Here is a 16,020-nt window from a genome sequence, read left to right as displayed (position 1 = left end):
TACTTCAGATCCTAGCATCTTTATGTTCCAAAGGCTCTTAATAAATACTTCTCCAAAATGTATCTAATTCTTTTGGTGGTCTTTCAATTCCTTTTACCCTATTTCCCAATCCTCTAAAAAAAAAAAAAAAAAACTTTTTTGGGTCATCAATAAAATGCTTTTTTGAGAGGCCACAGTGGTGCAGTGGGTTAGCGTTGTCGCCTCACAGAAAGAGGTTCTCCCATTCGATGCTCACCTGGAGTGCCTTCTCTGTGGGGTCTGCATGTCCTACCTGCGGTAGAGTGATGTTTAAAGACATGCAGGTGGGTACGTAAATGGGTGTGCCTTCTTTGAAGGTTGGGCGTCGGGCTGGTAACTTGGCACTAAAAAATCCACTGCCAATCATTAGCTGACTGGAGTTGCTCCTTGGCGACCCCTAACCAGGAAAAGCCAAAAGACATTACTTTTAATAAATTGCTTTTGTACTTTCCCATTATATCTATCTGCGCATCTTGTAAGTTTTTCCATCTGTGCTGAGATTTTTTAGCTCATTTGCCATGCTGTATGACAGATCCTGACCAGTTCTAATACTGTACACATTGCTATTATCACTTCTATCTTTCCAAGCATTTTTAGTCATCTGTTCCCACATCCACTCTAACAGTGACATCTTCATCGCTTTATAGTTTTCTCTATTCGATACTTTCATTATGGTATTAGATCTCTCCCCCTCCGTTCACCTTACTACCCTGTGCTCTTGTGGCAGAACTTGTCATTAATTGAGCTGTGCAGTAATACATCCTGTTTATTTCTGTTATATCACTTGGATCTCTATTGGACAGTTCTAATTACTGTGCTCATTTGCTTCATCAATCTTCTGACATTTTGGGTTTTACTGACCTTTTAAAAGTCTTTCTTTCATCGATCTTAATGTTTATCTATTAAATCAAGCAACTCTGGGTCTTGGCTCATTTTCTTAACTGAGATTACTTTTTTCGATTTCCTGTGGCCATTATACTGAAAGTTCTATAGCATCTACATGTGGCACATTCTTTTCAATTTCATACTGTGCCATCTGTTGCTCTGTCTTATGGAAACTCATTGGCTCATCACTCCTCAAAATAGACTGCAGAGTTTCCTATTCCTTCCCCTTGCTGACAAGCTTCAAGTGGACATTTATACTGGCTTCTTGTGTAAGGCTCCAAAAAATCTCCATATAGCACCTGACCAATTACTTCCCTTTCCACTGGCTTCCCTTTAATTTGATGCCCATCGCTCTATGCTGTTGTGGCGCTTTCTGAATTAAGTTTTCTACGAGTCCCTCACTTCACAGGTACTCTATAACCTCAGTTTCTATTTCTAACTTCTTCATTACCAATCTCCTTTTATTACTTTTCATCATTTTTTTGGACTGTAAAGTTTTCAGTGTCCAGAATCCGATGCCTGTATTTCTCTTCTAATCTTTGGTGCTGCTCTTTTTGTATTGATTAGTTTCTCCCTTGCATAAATATTGCACCATATTAAAACTTTCATTCTCAAGTCCAAATTTCTTCAGATGTCTCCTCATCTTCCTGTTTCTCCTTTCTTTCGGGACTCAGTCCGTCATGCTGTGATGCAACAAGAAGTTATGTACTCACCATAACGTTCGATGTATGTAGTCCATCTCGCCTCACATTCTTACCTGTGGGTTCGGAGCCGAATATCGGCTCCAAGTCGGCCGATTTTTCTAGCTCGAAGTCTTTCATTGGCTGGGCTAAGCAAGTATCCCATGGTGCACTGCTCCATATCCCCAGATCTAGTTTGCTGCGAAAATCATTTGTACCCCATGCACACATCACATCTAGGTGAAGAATAAGCCAAGCAAGGGAACTCTGCAGATAACCTAACCTCCAAATCCTCCAGGAAGGGGGAAAGTGGGAGGGTAAGTAAGAATGTGAAGCGAGATGGACTACATACATCAAACGTTATGGTGAGTACATAACTTCTTGATGTTATGTAGTCCTACCTCGCCTACATTCTTACCCGTGGGACAGCGTCCCTAGCACCTACATCCTGGGTGGCTCATAGGAAAATACTCCTGAGAATTGCGGAGCCAAAGGACAACCTGCCCCTAGAAACCACATCCAATTTGTAATGAGAAACAAGTGTGTGAGGAGAAGCCCATGTAGCTGCAGCACATATATCATCCATTGACAATCTGGCTGATAGGCTGAAAATGTATAAACAGCCAGAGAAGAGTGAGCCTTAACCGGAAATGGCAGACCTTTGCCTCTTGCTTGGTAGACGAAACAGATACAAGATATCCATCTAGATAGGATGACCTTGGAGACCGGGGAGCACATTCTGTTTTCCGAAAAGGAAACAAAGTTGATCAGACTTCCGGATATCTTTTGTTTGGTGCAGATAGAAGCGTAATTGTCTGTGCACATCCAACTGGTGAAATCTAAATTCTGCCTTGCTCGAAAAGTGAGGAAAGAACACAGGCAACTCAATGGATTGATTAAGATTAGACACGGAAGCCACTTTAGGAAGGAACAAAGGGGTTTGGTCTAAGAGAGACCATGTCCTTATGGAAGATTAAGTATGGAGGTTTGATGGAGAGGGCTTGAATTTCTGAAACTCGCCTTGCTGAAGTGATTGCTGTTAAGAAGGCAGTTTTCCAGGTCAAGAATTTCAATTCGCAGGTAGCTGCAGGCTCGAAAGATGGTAAAGTAAGGGCTTGTAGAACAAAATTGAGATCCCAGGGCATGATTGGTTCGGACACTGAGGGACGGAGCAACAGAGTACCTTTCAGGAAAGCCTTGCAAAGTCTATGAGCCACGAGACTAGGCTCATTCGCTACATGAAAATTAGAGATTGCTGCCAATTTAACTTTGATGGTAGCTGATGCGGAACCCTGATGGAAAAGCATAGACAAAAACTCCAAGACTGAAGCGATTGGAGCTGTGTAAGAATCAATGCCTCGGGTATGTGCCCAGATAGAAAACCTCTTCCATTTACTAGAATAAATCTTTCTAGTGGATTGTTTATGAGAGGATGATAATATATGAACCACTTCAGGTGAGAAATTATGAAGTCTAACTATAGAAGTGGAATAGCCAGGCTGTCAACAGGAGGGTCATCAGGGCAGGGTGGAACTGTCCCGACATGTGTGTCAGTAAATCTGGTTGAGGGTCTAGAGTCCAAGAAGTGCACACAATGGATTGTTGAAGAAAGGGGAACCATACTTGGAGAGGCCAGTGTGGAGCAATCAGAATCATTCTGCTTCCCAAGGATTGCGCTCTCTGAATCACCTTTGACAGCAAGGGAAACGTAGGGAAAGCATAAAGCAGACTGGAGGGCTAATCGTGAACCAGAGCGTTCCTGAGTGACTCTCCCTGTGGGGGGGGGGTCAGCGTGAAGTAGTTGCTGCATTTTGCATTCAGGGGGCTGGCAAAAAGGTCGCAGCAAGGCTGACCCCATCTGCTGAAGATTCACTCTGCAGCCAGGCGATTCAGGGACCACTCGTAAGGCATCAGAATAGCTCTGCTTAGCCTGTCCGTAATCACGTTGGACTTCCCCAGAATGTGCGTTGCCACTAGAAACAGTTAGGAAGTTATTGCCCAATGCCAAACTCGCATGGTCTCTCTGCACAGAGGGTAAGACCTGGTTCCCCCTTGCTTGTTTAGATACCACACTACTGACATGTTGTCCGAATGTATTGCAATCATCCCTAGAGGTAGACCACTGAAGTGCCTGCAATGCAAGTAGCACTGCTCTCATCTCCAAGACATTTATATGCAGATACATCTCGTGTTCTTGCCACGTGCCTTGGACTGTCCTGCCAAGATCATGGCCCCCACCCCACCTGGGAGGCGTCCCTGGTCACTGTGGCAACTGGGATGGGTGGAACAAATGACCTTCCCCCATCCAAATTATTGGTGCAAACCCACCAACCGAGGTCCTGCTTGCATCTGTCAGTGATCAAAATGGGATGAGAAAGTGGAAATCTCTGGAGAGACCATTAAACAAAGAGGAGCCATTGGAGAATTCTCATGTGCAATCTCACTAGAGGGACCAACAGGATTGTTGCTGCCATGGTCCCTAGGAGCTGGAGAACCAATCTTGCCTTCGCTTGCCTCAGGGGCATCAGCATATGTATCTGTTGATATAAGACTCTGATCCTCTCCTGCGGTAAAAATGCTCACATTTGAATGGTGTCTAATTCTGCTCCTATAAAAGGTAACACGCTGCGAGGGCAATAAACCAGATTTTTCGCAATTTATTGTTATACCCAACTGGTGACAAAGTGATGGTAGCATCCCTGGTTTGAACTAGTTGATGCCTGGTGGGGGCGGTAAGGAGCCAGTCGTCCAGATACGGGAACGCGTGTAAATCCCTGACGTCTCAAGTGAGCAGTCACTACCACCATACAACTTGGTGAACACCTTGGAGGCAGTGGTGAGAACAAAGGGCAGGGCTCGAAACTGGAAATGACGGGCTCCCAGTCGGAAATGTAGGAGACTCCTGGATGCCCTGTCCATTTTCTCATGGTAGTAAGCACCCTTGAGGTCGATGGAGCACATCCATACCTCCTCTCCAAACAGTGGGAGAATCGATTGTAGCGTGACCATACGGAACTTGGACTTGTGTACATAGTTGTTCAGTTGGCTGAGATCTAATATGGGTCTCAGGTCCCCTGTTCTTTTTGGCACCAAAAAGAATCTTAAGTCCCTAATCCGATTTGGTCTGAGGGGATACGCTGGATGGCCCCTTTTCCTAGCAGCTTTGAGACCTCTGAGGCTGCTTGATCCCTCTGACTGGCTGGAACATCAGGGATTTTTCTGATTGAAGGGGGGTCTGATGTAAACGGAATGAGATGACCTCCGGAAATTATACGCAATACCCATCTGTCCTAGGTGATGCTTTCCCAGGCTTCCGGATATAACGAAATTCGACCCCCGACTGGCTCCGGATAAGCACAGCCGGGCATTCCCTCAGGAACGAGAGTAGGCAGAGCCACGAAAGGAATCGCAGTCTCCCGAATTGCGGGGGCCCCCTCTGCCTCTGGGTCGGCGTCACCCTGAATAACCTCCCCCTCCTCTGCCTCTGGAGGGGGGTTCACCCTGTGCGGCAGGAAAAAAACTCTGATTTCTTGATCCACACCCACCCCCCGCTGGGCCTTGGGATAAGGCCTAGAAGGAAGGGAAAAACTGACCCCTACGGCAGACAGGGTGTTTCCCTCTTGTTCGCACCTGGTGAGGGTGTCTTTCACTTTGGTCCCAAACAAAGAAGAACCATCAAAGGGGGCGTCAGTGAAGAAAGACTTGAAGGCCTCCGCAAAGTGACAGGCGCAGCCAGGCTTACCTTCCAAGGGTGACTCCTGAGCTTGCTGTCCTACCCGCTCCCTCGGCTGCATACGAAATGAGCCGCATGGATGAGTTGACAATGGAATTGAGGGTAGAGACCTGGGCGTTAACCATCTGAGCCACCGCCTCAGGAACGTTACCCGCAAGAGCATCTCCCAACTCCTTGAGGAGATCTCACTGGAGCAGAGTGAAGTGAGCAGGCAATTCAGCGACCGTAAGGTAAAGGTTGCTGACAAGCGGGTACGCTTCCCGTACCGATCCATGGTCCTAGATATCATGTTAGGAGGATGGACGGATGAAGAAGACTCTGCTACTTCCTTCTGAGTGGCTGTTGCCACCACCATGGCATCTACATGGATTCCTTTAGACAGAAAAGAAACTTGTTGGGATGCCTGGGCACGGGCTCCACAGAATCAGGGTTTTCCCACACTCTGCGACATAACAGATCAAGGAGCTTGAAGTGTGGAGAGACACAGGAGGCGGAGGGCTGAGCACCAAAAGCCTTAAGGAATAATGACTCCTCCTCGGAAGGGGCTTTGGACGGCCAGTCACCTCTGTTTCAGTATCTCCAGGATGTCGGAGAAGGAAACAGAGGATGACTTGGGGGACCCCTCCAATTCCTCGAGGTCAGTATCAGAGGTGAGGGACTCATCCTGGGAGTCTATGTGCTTCCTCTTGCACGTTTTCTTTCTAGGGGGCTCCTCAGGCACAAACTCTGAGGGACCCTCAGAAATTTGGGGACCACTCGTGGGGGTATCCCTAGGCCCTGGTGCTCTGCTGTCCAAGGATGGGGGGCTGATAAGAAGCTCTCACCGGAGTGGTGGGAGACAGAGTGACCGACCCGCCTGATGTAGCTGTTGATCTGGCCAGCGCGGTCCGCACAGCCTCGAAGGCAGCCCCCCCTGAATCAGAGGAGCAGCCAGCCTCTGAGGCCATGACGGGGGTTGGAGTTCCCCGAGCTGAGTCACCAAGAGAGGCTCTGGACCGAAATAAGCCCAGAGATGATCCCCTCGGTCCCGACCGAAGAATCCAGAGTCCCGAACCCAGAGGACGGAGCCAACGGGGTCGGAGCTGATGCCGGTACCGATGGAGCCAAAGGGGCCATCTGAGCCTGACTAGTAACATCACATGGCGCGGAACACTCCGGCTCCGAAGACAGAGATGCGCTCGGAGGAATGATTGAAGACAGGGTCGGGACGGGCTTCGGAGCCGAAAATTTTGTCAAAACCGGTGACTGGAGGAGCCTCTGAACCACCCTATCAACATCCACATCCAAAAGGGTCCTGGAGGATTTGGAAGACAGGGAGGGAAATGGAGATCTCCTCTCAGGAGAAACTGGTTTGAGACTGGGCAATCGGCTCCTAAGAGGTTCCGATAAAATTGGAGCAGACGCCGGTTCCGTCAACAGACACTTCCTGCGGCCCAGAGGACAGTGGAGCCGAGGAGGTCGATGCAGTTTGAGATTTTCTCCGGAGGCTCCGATGAAGCTGACACAGCTGGAGATCTCTTTTTAGACTTGCCAGATTTTGATTTTCCACTGGGAGACGAATCCATAGCCTCTTCAAAAGAAGGTTTCAAGAGTCCCTTTAAAATTAGCTTATTCTTTCTCTCTCTTGGAGAACTCTAGGACTGAACGCATGACAAACTGCAGGATTCCTGCAGATGAATGGCTCCCAGGCAATAGACACAAATGGAATGCCCATCGGTGATGGACATTTTGTACACACATTAGAGCACTTTTTGAAAACTGAAGGTTTGTGCTCCTTGGGATCTTTGTACATCTTCACTGCTACACCAAAAAGCAAAAACAAATCTGAGAAGAACTCACAGGTGCTCAACACCACAAAACGCGGGAACGAACACTAAGCAGTGACCAAACACACACACTAAAGAACAAGTACAAACCTCTCAACAAAAAAGGTTGATGACCACAAGGAAAGGGAATAACCTCTAACTTAAAGAGTCTAGACCGTACTCGTACAGAAGGCAATATGAGGAGGACTAGGCCCTCTAACGGAATCGGGCCTAGCCAGAGGGAACAGTCAGCGGGATACCACACAAACAATCACACGATCACAACCTCAATACTTAGACAAATAGCTTTGAAAATAGCTTTGATTACGAGCCAAAACTTTTCTTTAAGACAAGGAAAAAAGGGGTACATAGCAACAGCCAAGCGAGACCACATTCGAGCTACACGAGCGGCAAACGAGATCTGGGGATATGGAGCACTGCACCATGGGATACCTGCTTAGCCTAGCCAATGAAAGACTTCGAGCTAGAAAAATCGGCCTAGTCGGAGCCGATTTTCGGCTCCAAACCCTTGGGTAAGAATGTAGGCGAGATAGGACTACATAACATCCTGTGTTACACCAACACTAAATCCTTCATTTCACAAGCATTCCATAACTGTTTTTTTTTTTTTTTTTTTTTTTTTTAACTTCTACTTTCTTACTCTTCTTTTCTACATTCTCTCTGAATTTTTTTGGGTGTAAATGTTCCCTATCTAGATGCATTTGCCTGTACTTCCCTTCTAATATCTTTGGGGCTGCCTTGCTTGTACTGATTAATTTGGCTTTTGCCTTTGTATAAATATTGCACCATATCAAACTTCTTTCCAATGTTCGCATTTCTTTTTTAAACGTTTCAAAAACCTCTACGTTTTGTTTATATTTTCGCAATTCCTAGATACTTCACTGTTTTTCACAAATGTGTTGTATTAATGAACAAGTTTCTATTCGAAGCGTCTGACAATTTTTCTTGTGGCAGTATTTTTCTTTACTTTAATTTCTCTCAATCTTTTTTGTAAATCTTGTCTCTGGAAATTCTGGGTTTTCTGCATATTAACACAATTTCTTTATCCTCAATAGCCCACTCTATCTTTATGGCCCCTCCTTGGCCTATCAGGTTTCTGTGATTTTTTGGAATGCTACTTTTTTTCTACACAACAGGGGTCTATCCTCCCCATGGGCATGGCCTCACTGTAGGATTTATTTCCGTACTTTTGAGGATTCTACACATTTTTCCAATCCTGGTACCAGTGCACCTACCACGACTGGGTACTTTTTTATCCTGGGTTTTGTGCACCCAGCTCTCAATTTTGACCTACTTCTGTACATATGTGCTATATAAATTAGTCTATGTACTAGTGTCGCCCTGGTAAGTTTTTCTGAAAAATGGGGTTCGCCACCTGTAGGTACTCCAGACAGGAGGGTGAATTCAATTTCAGCAATACTACTCTCTTTGTTTGCGGACTTCTCTCTCCATTAGACCCTTATATTCCTTTGCTTGCTGACCTTTCTCTATGGGTGAGTTTATCAATGATCCCAGAGTGGGGGATTGTTTCAAAGGCCTTGGCCAAGTCTAGGAAGGCCGCATGCACAAATCTGCCCTCTTCTATAACTTTGGTGAGTGTCTCTAAGTTCGCAAGTTTAACAGGAATGATCTCCCCTTGACAAAAGCAAACTGGACAGGGTCGAGCATTTGGAAATTTTCTATATCTCTAAGGTCCATGTGGACTCATTCCATGCCCCTTCAGATAGGGCTGGTCAGGCTAATAGGTCTATAGCTCCAAGTGCCCATGGATGCACCCACACTGTGAAGAGAGATGACTGCAGCTGTTTTCCATTCTTCTGGGATGAAGCCAATGCTTAGGCTGTGATTGAGAAGTGTGCCCAAAGGTGACACTAATTCCAGTTTTAACTCATGTAGAACACAGCCAGAGATGTTGTCTGGTCCCAGAGAGGCTGTGCTTTTGGCCTCAGAAAGGGCATTTAAGACCTGCACCTCGTAGATACTAGGTGGGGGGACAGGTGTTAGAGATGCTTTGGAGTATACGTGGTGGGGACAACGGAGAGAAGTTCTCACCAAGCCTGTCAGTCAGCATGTTTGCTATATTCACAGGTTCTGTACATGTACCATTAAATCGAGTTCTGTGCAAATTTGTGCCTCATCTTTAAGGTTACTGATATAACTAATGAAGGTCTTCTGATTACCCTTAGTTAGGGAAGCTAATTTGGATTCATAGTCAGCTCTGGAGGACTGCACTAAGAGTCTTATCATTCCTTACTGCTGTTAGAACAATTTCTTCCTCATACTTAATAGCCCATTAATGGTGGTTATCCACCAAGCATTTTTGATAAATCCTTGAAGCTCTTGCTTTGGTGCGATCAGCAATCAGGTGCAGTCTCAATACAATTGCACAGGTGCTCATATAAAGTACCAGTGTAATTCAGCATAGGTTTGTTCCATCGGGGGGGGCACAAAGCTATTTATACGGTCACTTAAGAAGTTGTAACTGGCCTTGGAGAAGTTTTTTTTAGTCTAGTTGTTGCTAATGGGTGGGTTCTTGTGTTAAAGTTACTTTTAGCAAAACTGATTTGTGGTCAAATCTCACCACTAACTCAATTAGATCCAAGTAGGCTGAGTAGATATCTTAATTCATGGAGGGAGTCCTATAGTTGGCAATGACCCAAAGAGGGTCTTACCTACAGTCAATTGCACCTGAAGTAATTAAATCTGATTGTGCTGTCTAACCAATCTAGAGGTGTATTTACTTTAATGAATATTGATACACCACCTCCTTTAGTTCTCAAGCCTTCAGTCTGTAGACAATGTGTGGAAGGAAACGTAACCTGGTATAAACTGGGGTGCTAGCCGCAGCCTTAAACCAGGTTTCAGCGACTGAGCAAATGTCAGCATCATTAAGGTGAGGAGTGCTTCCAATGAGTGCAGTTGCAGGTTCAGACTCCTAGTGTTTAGCAGCATAAACCTGAGATTGTTTTTAGAGAGTATTTTTACGTTAGGAATTTTGTTCTTGTGACATTGCTTAAAAAAGGCTCTATGGGGTGGAAAGAGCTTTAGCCAGAAACCAAACTCCCAGGGGTGATGGATGAAGACCATCTCTGGCAAAGCATCAAGGTTCGTCAACCATTTCATCCCAGGCTGAGAGATACCGGATCCCCTTTGAAGGGCGCCAGAAACTAGAAAATTGTTGAAATCAATCATTTTTTGTTTGTATTGAGGTATCATCCTAGATGAAGGTAAAATGCTGCTCGAGGCTAGGGACATACCTACCTGAGACAGAGACCTCAGTCACTGAAGTACATCTCAAATTATTTACACCAACATGGGCTGACGGAGTCATAACAGCACCTGTCGAAAGACTTGAGTGCATGTGTATGTGTTATGTGGCGGATCCTGCCACCTGATAGCTGGCCGTGACTTTTTTCCTTATCCAACCCAGTGAGAGGGATATATGTGCGTCTCACAACTGAGTCACCTATGACTAAGATGTTTGCTTTTGTGTTATGCCTTAGGGCTTGATTGGTGAGACACGAGATATAGCATATCTAGTATCGAGATATAGCATATGTAGTATGTTCTGCAGAGGATGTATTATGTGAATCAAGCTTGCCTTTAGGAGGCCTCTGATGTTTAAGTAACCTTCTCATAAGGACCTCTGAATATGCAGGTTTGTCTGTTGATCTGATTGAAGAGATGATGTGTGCATGCTGACATGCTCATAAGAGGAACTGACTGGTGAGAGAAAGCGTGGATTCTGGGTTCTTGATATAAATGCATCTCATACATAATCTGTGTGGACTGAAAGTGGCTTGTCAGTGTATACGAGGCAAATTGCTACACTGCTTCAGGATGCCCATGTTGACCACGCTGGCCAGAAAAACTGTGGGAGATTGTCCGTCCATAATACTAAGTTGGTGTGGTCAGAAAACAGGGAGAGGACAGAAGGACAAAGTAAATTAGGGAACAGCAGAAGAGGACAAAAAATGCAAAAGGCTAGTGGGTAGGATCTGTGTTGGCACCTCAGGAGCTTCACTGAATGTATTACCTGTCAGTGAGGGACAATTGCGAGAAATCTCAGATGGAGCACCAGAAGAGCACCAAGGGAAAATCTGCAGGCAGAAGTGTTTTGCATCTATAACCGTCAACAATGCCCACCACTGCTCAGCAGTGTATGATACGCAAACAAGCGCAAACGTGGTGCTTATGTAGCAAACTAGTTTAAACAAATTAAACAAAAAAGCTCAACACTGAGCCATGTTCCAGCAATGTTCAATGAGATGAATTCTAATTGCACACTCCTGCCACTACAGTGCAGGAGAACCCTCTCCAACAAAAGATGGCCTTTAGTTCTCAAGTTACACAAACAGAACTAGATTCAGCAGGTCTGAACCTAGTCTATGCTACAGCAAAGTGCAACAATTTCAGGGGAAAAAAACAGTTCAAGCAAGTACTGATATAGAAATAATGCAGTTCTAAAGTGCAATATAATGGTCTTTCGGCTTTTCCCAGTTAGGGGTCGATTGGCAGTGGATTTTTTTTTAACAGTGCCGAGTTGCAAGCCCGATGCCCAACCTTCAAAGAAGGCACATCTAAAGTGAGAAATACAACTTAGGTTTTGCAGAGAACATCAGATGCCTTGGATTGATCAGATAAATATAACAGAACAGTAGCTGGTCACAAAACTCTGTGGAGCTTTGCTAAAACAAGTTAAAACCCGGTGCTTATATAGCAAACAGCAAACTCATTTAAAGAAATTAACCAATAAACCGCTCCTAACTGAACCCTGTTCCAGCAACATTCCGATGACTTCTAACTGCACACTACTGCCATTAGGGTGCTGGGGAACACTACAACAAAAGACGGCACACTACTGCCAGTAAGGTGCAGGGGAACACTACAACAAAAGACAGTCTGGTTTAGTGCTCAAGTTATAAAAACAGAACTAGATTCAGCAGGTCTGAATCTAGTCTATGCTACAACAAAAAGTGCAACAATTTCAGAAAAAAAGTTCAAATAAGTAAGCACTAAGCCTTCCCCAGCAACTCCAAGCTGAGAAGTGAAGAGACTACACTCTACTCCCACATGTGTAGATCACAAACCTTCTTAATGCAAAATAACTGTCCTGAAGTCTAAGCCCTTAAACCAATACTAAGAAGTTTTAGAACAGACACACACAGCCTTCAACCAGCAATTCCCGCCTTGGGAATTAAGCTACCTCTCCTGCCACAAAAGTTTAGACCACAGATCAAGATGTCTATCATTTGCCTGTAGAAAAAGCAAAATGGACAGCACTATGACCATCCTGAAATGGGTCTTATTCACATAACTATTTAGATAATGCCCAAATCGGGCCGGCCTTTCTTAATTTTCTTCTGAAGCAAAAAGAATCAGGGAAAAAAATCCTAATCCCATCTGATCTGGTGGGACCCCTGTCGGTTCTTTGAGTCAAAGATAAACCTCCTCTTTCAGGTGCCTTTAGCTAGTAGGACTTGTACTTCTGAAAATGGCAGTCTCAATCTGTTGGGGTTAGGAAAATGAAACCGTAATCCTGAGATGGCCATCCATGCAGGTGAGGAGAAGAAATGACCCTGGGGGGGGGGGGGATCAACTGGACAGTCCTTCAAAGACAATGGAGATGCCTGGCAGAAAAGGACCTACGATATCCTTGGCTATGCAAAAGCCCTTTGGCCTCTGTGCCTCTGTCCACTGAAGGGGCTGTGTCTCATTTGCCCTTGTCAGAAGTGGACTCAAATGGCTAATGCTCATTACTTTTGTAAACCAGAGTGAGTTAACATATTTATGTTTTCTGTTAGATCTTTGTGGGGTCTCAAATTCAACTCCTACAGCAGAAAGTGCTGGTCATCCTATTCACACTTCGGCATTCATTCTTTTACAGGACTACCACACAAGAAGGTGGCATCACAGGGGGCACTAGCAAACGAACCCTTAAAGCTTGCTCACAAAATCAGATGGGCAAAGCCGGGCGTTGCATCTCAGCACAACCAGTCAGAACTACTCCATCAGCTGTGTTCTGCATAAACCACAGACATTTATAATGTTTAACATCATGTTTTTCATTAATTCTGCTTCCAAAACAGATATAGACCATCTTTTCATGGTAGTAAATGCTTGCTGCGCTAGATCTCTCTGGAAACAATGTGAGTGTAGTTCAAGGTCTTAAGCACAGAAATTGCTAAAGCACTTTCCACTTCCCTAAATTGTCCATAGCCCTAGATTCCTTACGGGATAGACAAAAAGTAACTATCTTCAGCTAGATCTTTTTTATAGCCATAACAATGGAAGCAACCCAGCAGACCTTTAGCCCAATGCTCTATGTTTGAAACAGCCCATGAATAATCTACAGTTTCCAAGGCACCAATCTGACAAAGTGCTGTTCAGCATTCCTAAACTCCCACCACAATCTCCTAATGGCCAGTTTAAACATTCTGCCACAGGGATCATCCAAGTAGAGCACGCACAGCCATACGCCTAAAAAATGAATTCTCCCTAATCCTAACAGGCTGGTCTGCGGGCCGGTATCCCCCTTGCTGCATCAGTTAAAGGATCTTGCTGAAAGTAGCATGTCCATTAAGGGGCAAGACAGATCCCTCTCTTACAAGTCTGCGCCTAAAATAACCAACTGTAATGGAAAGGTCAATGGGGAGTTAGTATGTCGTCTTTTACACATCCGCCTCCTTAGAATATTAGGGGCTATGACCAGACTCTTCAGTGAACTGCTGCTGGGCAGTAATTTTGAGACCAGACCCTCTTCTCCGATCCATGGATGCATGCTAGGGCTGTGACAATGAAGACAGGGTGAAGTTCACAAAGACATTTGAGTGCTAACCTTGACACAGATAAATGATCCTACCTATTAACCTGGAAAGCCATACCGACCTTAACTGGATCTGAGGAACACTTCCCCCCAGAACCCGGACCTAATCCTCCTAAACAGAAAACATGGGGCACTGAGAAGGGCATCTCTGAACAGAAAAGGTGGCAAGCAAAGAAGGGCTCGGTGTTGACAACTCAGACTGAAGTCTCTGATACAGAGACCTTAAAAGTTGGATCTGATTAAGCTAGCAAAGCAGCAGCACTGAAAAAAGCCCTAAGACACTGATTTGAGCATTTTCTGAGTTGAGTGCATCAGATCATATCCCCTTGAGTGCAAAGCCAGGGAGTCTGGTCAGCAGTCAAGGAACAGACATTGCTTCCAGGTACAGCTCCACAACGGTGCAGAGAGTATACCATAACTGGGAAGAGGAAAGATAAGGCTCTAAGAGCCTCTAAATAATGTTCCTAGCAAAGCTCACTCTGGACATTTCATAAAGAATCCAGTTCATAGTTGTTAGTGTAAGGTATGAACAGACAAACAATTTGATGCCTTTACAATGCTTCTCGAGTTTAGGCCTTTCCAATATGCATTTGAAAAAGATAATGCCCTAGTCAAGTGAGCCTTAACGTTACTTTGAGAGATTTATCCTGGTAGGACAAACAGAAAACAGGGAGGGCAATCATGCAATAGTTTGACATATTCCACCTTACTTAGCCTTCGTATAGGAGACGAAGTGCTGTTCAGCATTCCTAAAAAGAATTGTTCTGTCAAGGTAGTACCTATTCTGCCTGTGTGCATCCAAGGTATGAAGTCCCTTTTCTCCCTTGTTTTTTTGATCAGGATAGAAGACTGGGAGATTGAGGGGTTTAGTCAACGTAAATTCAGAAACAATGTGAGGCAAGAAGGATGAATTAGCAACACAGCCATGTGCTTGTGAAACATCAGACAGGGATGGGCAACATAAGATCTTCGGGCTCGGAGACAAGCTCCCCAGATGACAAAGCAATCAGTAAAGCAGTCTTCCAAGTAATGAACCATAAAATCAGCCTGAGAGGCAGATTCAAAATGAGGTAAGGAATTTTTTTCAAAAACAAGCTGAGAGGAGGAATTAGCTTTCCAGGAGGTCTCATGTGCTTTCTTAAACAGTCTGACCACAAAGAGAGGCTAAAAGGGGCATCTACAGTCAGACAAGCTGAGATGGCCTTGAAATGCACATTGATAGAACCCTATAATAAAGCAAACATTTCCAAACCAGAGGAGTCAAAACCCTTATGGGCCCTCTGTTTTTGGTTTGGCACCACCTAGAAAACCTCTTCCCCTTGTAAACACAATATTTTCTAGTTGCAAGCTTTCTTCCCTCCTTAAATTCTTCCTGCACATCCTCATTCAGTAAGTGCCTAAAAGTCATCAAACAAGAATCATACACGCTTGTCAGCTGCAGTTGCTATAAGCTGCAAATTACTATTCACCATGGATTCTGAGAGCAGATCTAGTCTGTGAGGAAATGTGTAGCAATACCCCTGGCCAATTCTATTAAAAGGGAGAACCAACGTTGCCTGGGCTAAAACTGGAGTTACATTTACCTTTGGTAATTATTTTTGAATCTTTAGAATTACTTTGGGAATCACCAGAAAGGGTGGAAATGCATACAGGGACATTCCAAGCCATGGAAATGAGTGTGTCTTATAAACATGGCTGCAGGATGACGAACAATTTTTTTCAGTTGTCTAGATTGAAGAGAGGCAATTAGATCTACCTGAGGTTCCAGACATCTGGATCACGTCCTGGAAGAAATCTACATGGAGTTCTCACTAAGGATTTATCCAGGATAAGCTTAGTCGGTCTTCCACTTTTGTCTTGTTCCAAGAATTTACAAGGCCTAAAGAATTAGAGAATGCTGTAGATGCATCTCCCAGGCCGTCTCTGCTAACCAGCAAAGAGGGTATGACCTTCTACCCCATACTTATTCAGGAACCACATGACAGTACTGCTGTCTGTGTCCACTTGAAGAGGACCTGGAATCTATAAATGGTGAAAAAATGTAAGTCATGA

At 44.8% G+C, this 16,020-nt stretch overlaps 1 protein-coding gene across 1 annotated transcript in view; it reads right to left on the bottom strand.

Moving 5' to 3' along the window:
• The window catches only part of DDX4 (DEAD-box helicase 4), a 2,434,953-nt gene that overhangs the window by 1,145,170 nt on the left and 1,273,763 nt on the right, over window positions 1–16,020 (bottom strand). The gene's annotated exons all lie outside the window — the stretch shown is intronic.

The sequence above is a fragment of the Protopterus annectens genome, chromosome 2.part2 (genome assembly GCF_019279795.1).
Source record: "Protopterus annectens isolate FY-2018-M chromosome 2.part2, PAN1.0, whole genome shotgun sequence".
NCBI lineage: Eukaryota > Metazoa > Chordata > Ceratodontiformes > Protopteridae > Protopterus > Protopterus annectens.
Note: the sequence above shows the minus strand (reverse complement) of the source record. Positions and strands in the feature narration are given on the sequence as shown.